General features: G+C 31.3%; 1 long non-coding RNA gene across 1 annotated transcript in view; it reads left to right on the forward strand.

Annotated features, from left to right (window-relative positions):
• LOC147014211 (uncharacterized) overlaps window positions 1-68 on the forward strand; it is a 2,943-nt gene extending 2,875 nt beyond the window's left edge. Inside the window, exon 3 of the long non-coding RNA XR_015050682.1 lies at window positions 1-68. This exon is cut by the window's left edge and continues 1,551 nt beyond it. This is a non-coding gene — a long non-coding RNA (uncharacterized LOC147014211).
• The last annotated feature ends 8,402 nt before the right edge of the window (window positions 69-8,470 follow it).

An 8,470-nucleotide genomic window follows, 5' to 3' on the forward strand; every position in this document is an offset into this window, starting at 1 on the left:
TTGACGTGTGAATCGTGTCATTATACTTATCCACAATATCCTGAATAAAAGATAACCATTGTTGTGAACCGAGTTGTGTGAATTTTTTATATAGTCTCTCTTTTAAGGTACGATTAAAACGTTCAACAACAACTGCCTTCCCTTCATTAAAGGTACTGTATAATGTAATACTGTTATGTTTTAGAAAATTCATAAATGTCTTGTTATAAAACTCTCTACCCTCATCAGTCCACAATTTTTTAGGTTTTCTCTTACTTTTATTAAATATCTGTTGAAAAGCTAACATAAGAGTATTACCTGTTTTGTTTTTTAAAGGGACAACCCACGCATATCTACTCCTCAAATCAATAACGGTTAAAGCATACTTGTACCCCTTATCATTATTGAGTTCAATCAAATCAGCAGACCAGATATAATCAACTTCCTTGGAATAAACTTTCCTTCTCTGAAACTTTGTGAATATTGGTTTATGTAATTCATCAGCTAATTGCTCTTCAGTCTTAATGGCATCATTAGAGCCTATGAGTTTTTTGAATTTCCAAGTCCAAGTTTCAATTTAGCACTAATCATCTTCTTCACGATGAACCTATCAACTTTTTCTCTCAAGGTTGGATTTTGTATCAGAGACAAATTATACAACATTTCTCTATCGGCTTCATGCTTTTCTTCCAACGTTGTGGTATTCCCATAATCAATATCGTGTCTCATGCACACTTCATCAACTCTATTGATTGGTTTACTCCAGGATTTAGGATTGTCTGCCTCATCTAATCTTTTATCCAAGTTTGTGCCTGGACCACAGAAAGAATACCCTGGAAGATGTAATTCCCCTGGTATTCCAGTAGTTGTAAATTTACTTCCTGATAAAAACTTTTGTATATCTCCTCCGAGTTTGTGTTTGGAGATAAATTGATTTTTATTTGAACCACACACCGAACATATACCTTTTTGTATAACCCTGTTATTTTTACTTTTAATATATGAAATATTTTTAGTATTAGTTTTCTTTTTACATTTGAGACAATAACTCATTTATTTATGAGAAAAATTCCTGCAGAGTGCAAAAACCTTTTTAGTTTCCAACATGCACATTTGAATCTTAATTTTTAAAACATAAAGAATCCTAAGAAATGCCTTCATTCTCTCCTCCATTTATTTAAGAAAAAACTTGAATTAAAATGAATAGCTTGACGATGCCAATAGTTTTGTCGAAAGTATTGCAAATAGACTTGTTAATTCTTTGTATTCCTCCTCGGTGGGTTGAGTTATTTTCTGCAATACCTCTATTCTTTTTTGAATCTCACTGGTTTCCATACTATAATATTTATTTATTCTCTCTCTTTCCTCCTTCTCTTTCTTCTCCCTCTCCTCCTTCTCCTTTTCCTCCTCTTCCCTCTCTTCTTCAACTCCTTCCTCATCCCTTACTATCCTTGAATCGTTTACACCCCATAGAATATTATACATATATTCATCAGGATTTCTTGTTATTCCTGTATCCAAAATAATTTTTTTTACAACAGGAAACCAATAAAATTTCTTTTGAATTTCTAAAAGAGCCTTACCTTTTCTTAACCTTATAATTTTTTCATTATTTAACATTCTAATTAAATCTAAAGTTGTCGGTTTATCAACATCAGCATAATGCCAATCTTTTATTGAAAATACCTCATTCTTATGTTGTAGAACATATTTATTAAAATACCGAATACCCTTTTCTTGAAGGTATGCTTGGACACAGAAATGATAATTTTCTTGAAGCCTTCTTGCTGTCATTTATGTATTAGAAATATATGTTAGAATAATATTATGGCACGAAACACCTCCGCATCTTCCCATAGTTAAATCATTTTGTATTTCCTTACTTATTATATATAATCCTGTTTTTTCTGTTTTCATGAGATAAACAAGGGCAAAACCATTATTATATTTACCCTTATTAAATTCTTTTATTTGTTGTTTACTAATCGTGGCTCCAAAAAACTCATTCTCGATACCAAGTGGATAATATTCTTCCTTACGAGACTGATTTAATTGTTCCAGGTCTTCGAGGTTAATTTTAAATGACCAATTATACCCTAAATCATTCATATCATACCCCCATTGTTCTATTCTCATACAAACGATACGCCCTTCTTTATAAAAATTTATTTTAATTCGAACTGTGAATTCTGTATGACCTGGAGATAATATCAACACTTCTGTATCTTTAGAATACACAGCCGTTTTATTTAAGTATATATATATTGTGATAAATCGCTTAATCTCACCAAGTCATTCGCGTCAGTCGGGCTTGGATAATTTTTTAATTTATAAGCATTTTTCATGTTAATATTTTTGTTTATATTATATTTATGTCGTTCAGCCTGTGTCTTTGTATAATAATTTGATAAATCAATATCCAGTTCTTGAGATACACCAAAGATAGAACCATCTTTACCAACATAAGTCATTTATATTAGATTAAAAATAATATCATAAAATTTTTTATTTTTGTTGAGTTGAAATAACACATATAGACATAATTGACCACAACACTTGGAATTTAATTCTTGGACTTGAAATGTTTGATAAACACCATTCTGTAAGAATTTTATGACTTCAACAGGTGGTGGAAGACCAAAACTATCAAAATAATATTTGTCTTGACTATTAAAAATACAAACCCAATGAGAACCGTTCCCATCATTATCTTCTAAGTTCATAATAATATTCTTTGTATGTTTCGACACATTTGTTAATTCATCCCTCATACAAATAACCACATTATGAATTTTTAATTTCTTACAATATTTGGCAAGTTGTAAATTTGATGTTGTATTCTTTCCAAATTCTTTCAACCACTCATCAATGCTCATTTATTTATTAGAAAGATATAATCCATTACCTCTTTTCGTTAATTTTACACCTGCTTGTGCTATAGAAGAAAGCATATCTCCAACTAACAATCTCGCTTTATCAGGCAGACCTTCAAGTTTTTCAGCAAAAGCTACAATTACACCACTTCCACTAATTTGTTTCTCCAACTCTTTGTTATGTCTTTCCAATTCTTTTTGAGCCTGGAGTTGAGCCTTCCTTTCGTTGGCAGTTTTGACCGCTGTTGAAATACCACCCGTCAATGCTCCAACCGCACTTAAACCAGCAAATAAAGGAATTAGAAATGGGAGAAATCCTCCACTCGTCTCTCTTATTGAATATTTTTTCAACATTGGTTTTGTCATTTTAATTTTAAGTGAGCCAGTGTCATTCAAGATTTTAACCTGTTCTCTTGTGAGCAAAACATCAATTCTTACTGCTCCTTTTCTCTGAATTGTATTAACGTTAATCGTACAAGGCTTTTGATTTTGAACACAAGATGATAGTTTATGAAGATTGATTTGATTAACATATACCCCAGTTGGTACTTTGCCACTCATTTATTTAACAAAAAATTATGTGAGACTAATCATCACACCATTATCTGTATTAATCTGCAATTCTGTTTCTTCCAAAAGCAAACAATATGTATCAACTTCTTCAGTCTCTCCTCTTTCAATGTATAGGGAAGTATCCACTCGATTAGACTTTATAGTTTCCTTTTGAGCGCTCAGGTCAAACGCATAGATTGTATACAAACTTTTAAATGCTGTCATATCCAAAATAGGTTCTTTATTTCCATTACTTTCACACACCTTTTGGTAAGACTTGTATGCTTCAGCAAAATCATTTTTTTCCCAATTAATTTCCAATCTATCTCGTGGATAAAATGTTCCATCGAGAGAAACGCGAAGTTGTTTCACCTTAGCATTATCACTCAATGCATTATTCTTATCAGTCGCAGTATCACCATCTGGCTTTTTAAAAATCATCCACAGATATCGTGGCTTTCCTTCCAGAACACCCAAATTCCACGTGTAAGTAGTTTGATTGAGTTTAACGTGTTGACATCTTCTTTTGAGGTATGATACACTGAGTGGTTTCTTTGAGTTAAGTCTTCGATTCAACATCTCTTCTGTTTTAAGATTAGGAGTATATTCACTGATATACCAACTCATCTCCTCAATTACAAATTTATTCTGTTCACCAAAAGCACTACCAACACCAAAAAGCAATCTATTTTCATTATCATTCCTTTGTAGTTGAAATCTAATTTTAAGACCATACAGAACTTTATCATAATCACAAAATCCAAATATACCTTTAAGAGGAACTGCCACAGTAAAACTATTTTCTGCTTTTGTATCATCATTATACATTCCTTTCCTTTGAATATATCCACGGTCTGTGTTTGTTCCCGTTGACATATCAGGAATAAAACCTTCGACAGACCCCTTTCCCATTCTATCACTGAATGTATAGAGTGTAAATTTCATCATTTCAGATACAGCAGAGACATAATCAACCGCTTCAACTTCTTGTGTTCCAATATACAATCGCACACTATCAAACATTTTCCAGAAGAAATCATTTACAAGTGTAGCGTTTGTGTTATTCCCAGCCTTAGTGAATTTAAATTTACACAACAAGAAACTTTCGGAGAGATTCAAATAGGTTTGTTGATTATTTATTTCAAAACTTTTTGTACCATTTGTATTCCAGTCTGTTCCAGTTATTGCATTTACCTTGAAGTAATCTTCTTTTTAGTGGAGTTTGAGATAATAATAGTATCATCCAAATCATAGATACTATCAATTGCTTCCATACTTGTATTTATTTAGGAAAAAAGATGTTAAAACTTTTGAAACCCTGTTCCAAGTATTTGAATTATTTTCTGTCGTTGTTGGGAGTACAACTGAGTATTACCTTTCTTAATTTCTTTTATTGCTTGTAATTTATGAGATTCCTTCTGAGCATCTTTAATACTCTTTACAGCACCTGCTACATTTCCCACAGCAGAAGCAGTTGAACCAATTAGGTCTTTATGTTTAAGAATAGTTGAACCAATACCCATGAGAGTATCAATTATCCCATCTCCTCTAAATTGATGTCCGACACCCCTTTGTCTCTTAGGTTTATAGTATCCTCTACCAAGATACATACCTTCACCCTTGTAGTACGTGGAAAGGAACATCCCATCCCCTGTAATTATTTTATATTTTCCCAACTCGTGTTTCCTCACAATAACCATCGTATTTATTTATTGAAAAACTTCACGTAGGTGAATTCTGATGGATATAACTTCTCCATTAAAAGAAATCACACGATTATCTTGGTCGGTTATCCTAAAATTTACTCTGTGTATGGTTTTTCCTGACACAGGTAGATAAACCAAATTTTTAGGTTCCATATTGAATTTATAACCAATTGGGGTTGAGTATGCGCTGAATGAAAATATTGTATTTGTTTTTTTTTCCATCATTATAAGCACCATCAATCAAATCACAGTGAATTAACACCGAATTTATTCCTGAGGATATTTGAATGACATTATCACTGTAAAACGTCCCATTAGTTTCAATCGTTTTTGAGGAGAAACCTAATAACTCTCTAAATGAATTATCAATTGTGAAATCAACCTTGTAGTTATTTTTAACTTTAATCGTTGATTTTGAAGTATGTTTTTGAATGTTTATAACAATATTTTTTGGTTCATCACCCTGTTCTTTCATAAGACGAGCAATTTCGGAAGATATTTGAGAAATCTCGTATGCTCCGGTGAGACTGTTATCGTTTTGTATCCACTTCCCGGATTATAACTAAACTTGTCATTTTTCTCGGTTATATTAAATAAGGTATTATAAGTTTCCATGGACAATAAAGATGCCTCATATTCTTTTGTTGTGTCAAGTTGTAGTGGGTATGGGAATGAAGATGTGTGGTCGCTTGTTGTGAAATTAAAACTCAGGATTGTGCTTCTCATCTTATTTAATATGAGATAAAATGTCTTTATATTGAGATTTATTAATTATTTTCATGTTCATCAACTGGTCTAAAATGGCTGATGCTTCATTAAAACAATTGTTATTTCCAGCCTTCTTACTGCCTAACAACAATAACAGTCTATTAACTAATTGCGATGGGTCATTTGGAAGAAAACTAATACCTGAACCAAGGATACTTAAAGCCTGAATAATGTGTTTCTCCTTCTCATTCTTCCTACTTTTACCAGAAAGAATAACCTTATAATTTAGAGTGTTCAGCAAATCAATATATACTCTATCATCATTATTTTCCATATCCAATGGTTTATCAATATACTTTGATTCATCCCTCACAGTTGAACCTTGTCTTCCATCTTTTGTGAGAAGAAACATTAATCTCGGAGTTAGTTTAACAGGGGTTGAGCAGAACTTAAGAACCTTAATTCATCATTAAATATCAATACCTTTTCTTGAACAAGATGAAATATTGCTGGTTGTTCTGTTGGAATGAGTCCTGCTTTGGTTTTTGAATCCGCTGAATATTCATTGTTTTGAACAGCATTCACAATATAATCAGGGGGTTGATTAATCTCTTCCAGTTGTTGAAATAAACCTTCATCATATTCTAATTCTCCAATATGCTCTAATTCTTCCTCCGTCATTTGACTGAAATCTTTTAACATTTGGAGCTTTCTGGGAGTATATTCTACTGTGGGAACTGTGGAAACATCTTTCATTTTTTCTTGGGAAGTTTTTAAAAGTGGTTTAAAAAATTTCTCTTGTTTTCTTTCAAATACTTCTTCGCCCGTTAGTTTCTGTCTGCGTTTCTTCTTTATGTCTTCCTGCTGTTTTACAACTTTTGAAACCAACTCTTGATGTTCCTTAAATCTTCTTGCTCTTTCTTTTGTATCCATTTATTTATTGTAAAATATCATTTAATGAATTGTAAAGATTAACAGGGAAATTTTCCTTTTCTTCATCATTCAAGTAGATGTGTTCAAATAAATCCTTTTCTTTAAATATTTCATCAAATTCTTTATTAACATTAATGCGAGTTGTAATTTCTTCTTCACTAATCCTTGCATCTCTGCTTTTCATACGTTTGCGTTGAGTTTCTTCATCAACATCAAAACCGAATGATAAAATCTTCACCCCGCTCAGATATTTAATAATTTGTCTCGTTCCTTCTGGATTAGTTTCTAATATCCCAACACCACCAGATTTTAGTTTCCTTAACTCACTCTTACAATGTGAATATTTTGTTGTACCAAGAGAAACCTCCTCAAATATTTGTCCTTCATTCCTCAATCGCATATGTTCCTCCACTGAAATATAGTGATAATCTTCACCTTTTATTTCTCCAGGTCTTATTGCTCTAGTTGTTGTTGATACAATGCATATCACGGGGTGTTTTTAAGTAAATTTACAATATTCTCATTTGTACTACACAAGAACCTTGATTTATGAAAGTTTTTTCCAGAAGCAGATTTACCCACAAGATTTATAATAATAGTTGTCATTTATATATGTAATTGTTTATAAAACAAAAAATATATCCCTTAATATCTCATCTTGTTTCACAACAATATATTTATATTTTTCAGTCGTGTGCTTCATGTAATCCTCAAATTTCTTTTTACTACATAATGTAGAACAATTATCTCTCCAAAAATTATTGATATCTATTGAATTTAACTTGAATAAAATAAAAGTATTAGCATTGTTTCTGATGGAACGACGAGGAAGTTGAAAGTACGATTGACTAAGATAAATACAATTACAAGAAGAATGTCTCCCTCTTGTGTAGTAGCTGTCCATTACCGTTTGGTTTCTCTCATTAACACAATCATCAAAGATAACGAGGTTCTTTTTTGATTTATCCAAATCTTGGGGAGACGGTATATCATCCGTATTATCACTAAGAATACAAGTTATAAGATTTGATTTCTTTTTACATCTCTGTGTATCACAAAATAGTTGAATTATATCTTCAATGTTATAATCATTTTGGTTTTTTTGACGTTTAAATAAACCGATTATATCTTCTTTTTGAAGACCAGCATTAAAACCTTGTGAGAGTAGTTGATACTCTGGTTGAAAACTCGACTTTGTGAAAATTATTAAATTGTCATAATCTAAAAAGTTGGGAGTGAGGAGCATTTTTAAAAGTAAGCAGGTTTTTCCACATCCACTTGAACCAACTATGAGACATCTTAATGAATTTGGGAGATTTTTATGGTTGTTAAATTTTATCTTATTTTCCCAAATAGGTAAAAAATCATTCATTTATATATTTGAAAAACAGGTTATTTAATTTATTATTAGCTTTTTTAGAAACTCTATATTTTATCCTAAGTTCAGGTTTAATTTCAAGATAATCCATTATTTTATTTATACAATATCTTGTGTTGATATTTCCCTGAAAATTACATCCATGAATAATATACAACAACAATCCTTTGAACATTTCTCTTATACGTTCAGTTTCTTCCCTTGTAAGGAAAGGTGTGTTATCATCCTCATACTTTACATTCATTTCTCTAATCAATCTTGTAAAGTAATTCATTTTTGGTGTAAATCTAAAAGAATTATTTTCCTTTTTATATTTTTTATTATCATTAATTAGAAGATAA

The sequence above is a fragment of the Eptatretus burgeri genome, chromosome 13, assembly GCF_056783735.1.
Source record: "Eptatretus burgeri isolate ZD-2024b chromosome 13, Ebu_testis_v1, whole genome shotgun sequence".
Lineage (NCBI taxonomy): Eukaryota > Metazoa > Chordata > Myxini > Myxiniformes > Myxinidae > Eptatretus > Eptatretus burgeri.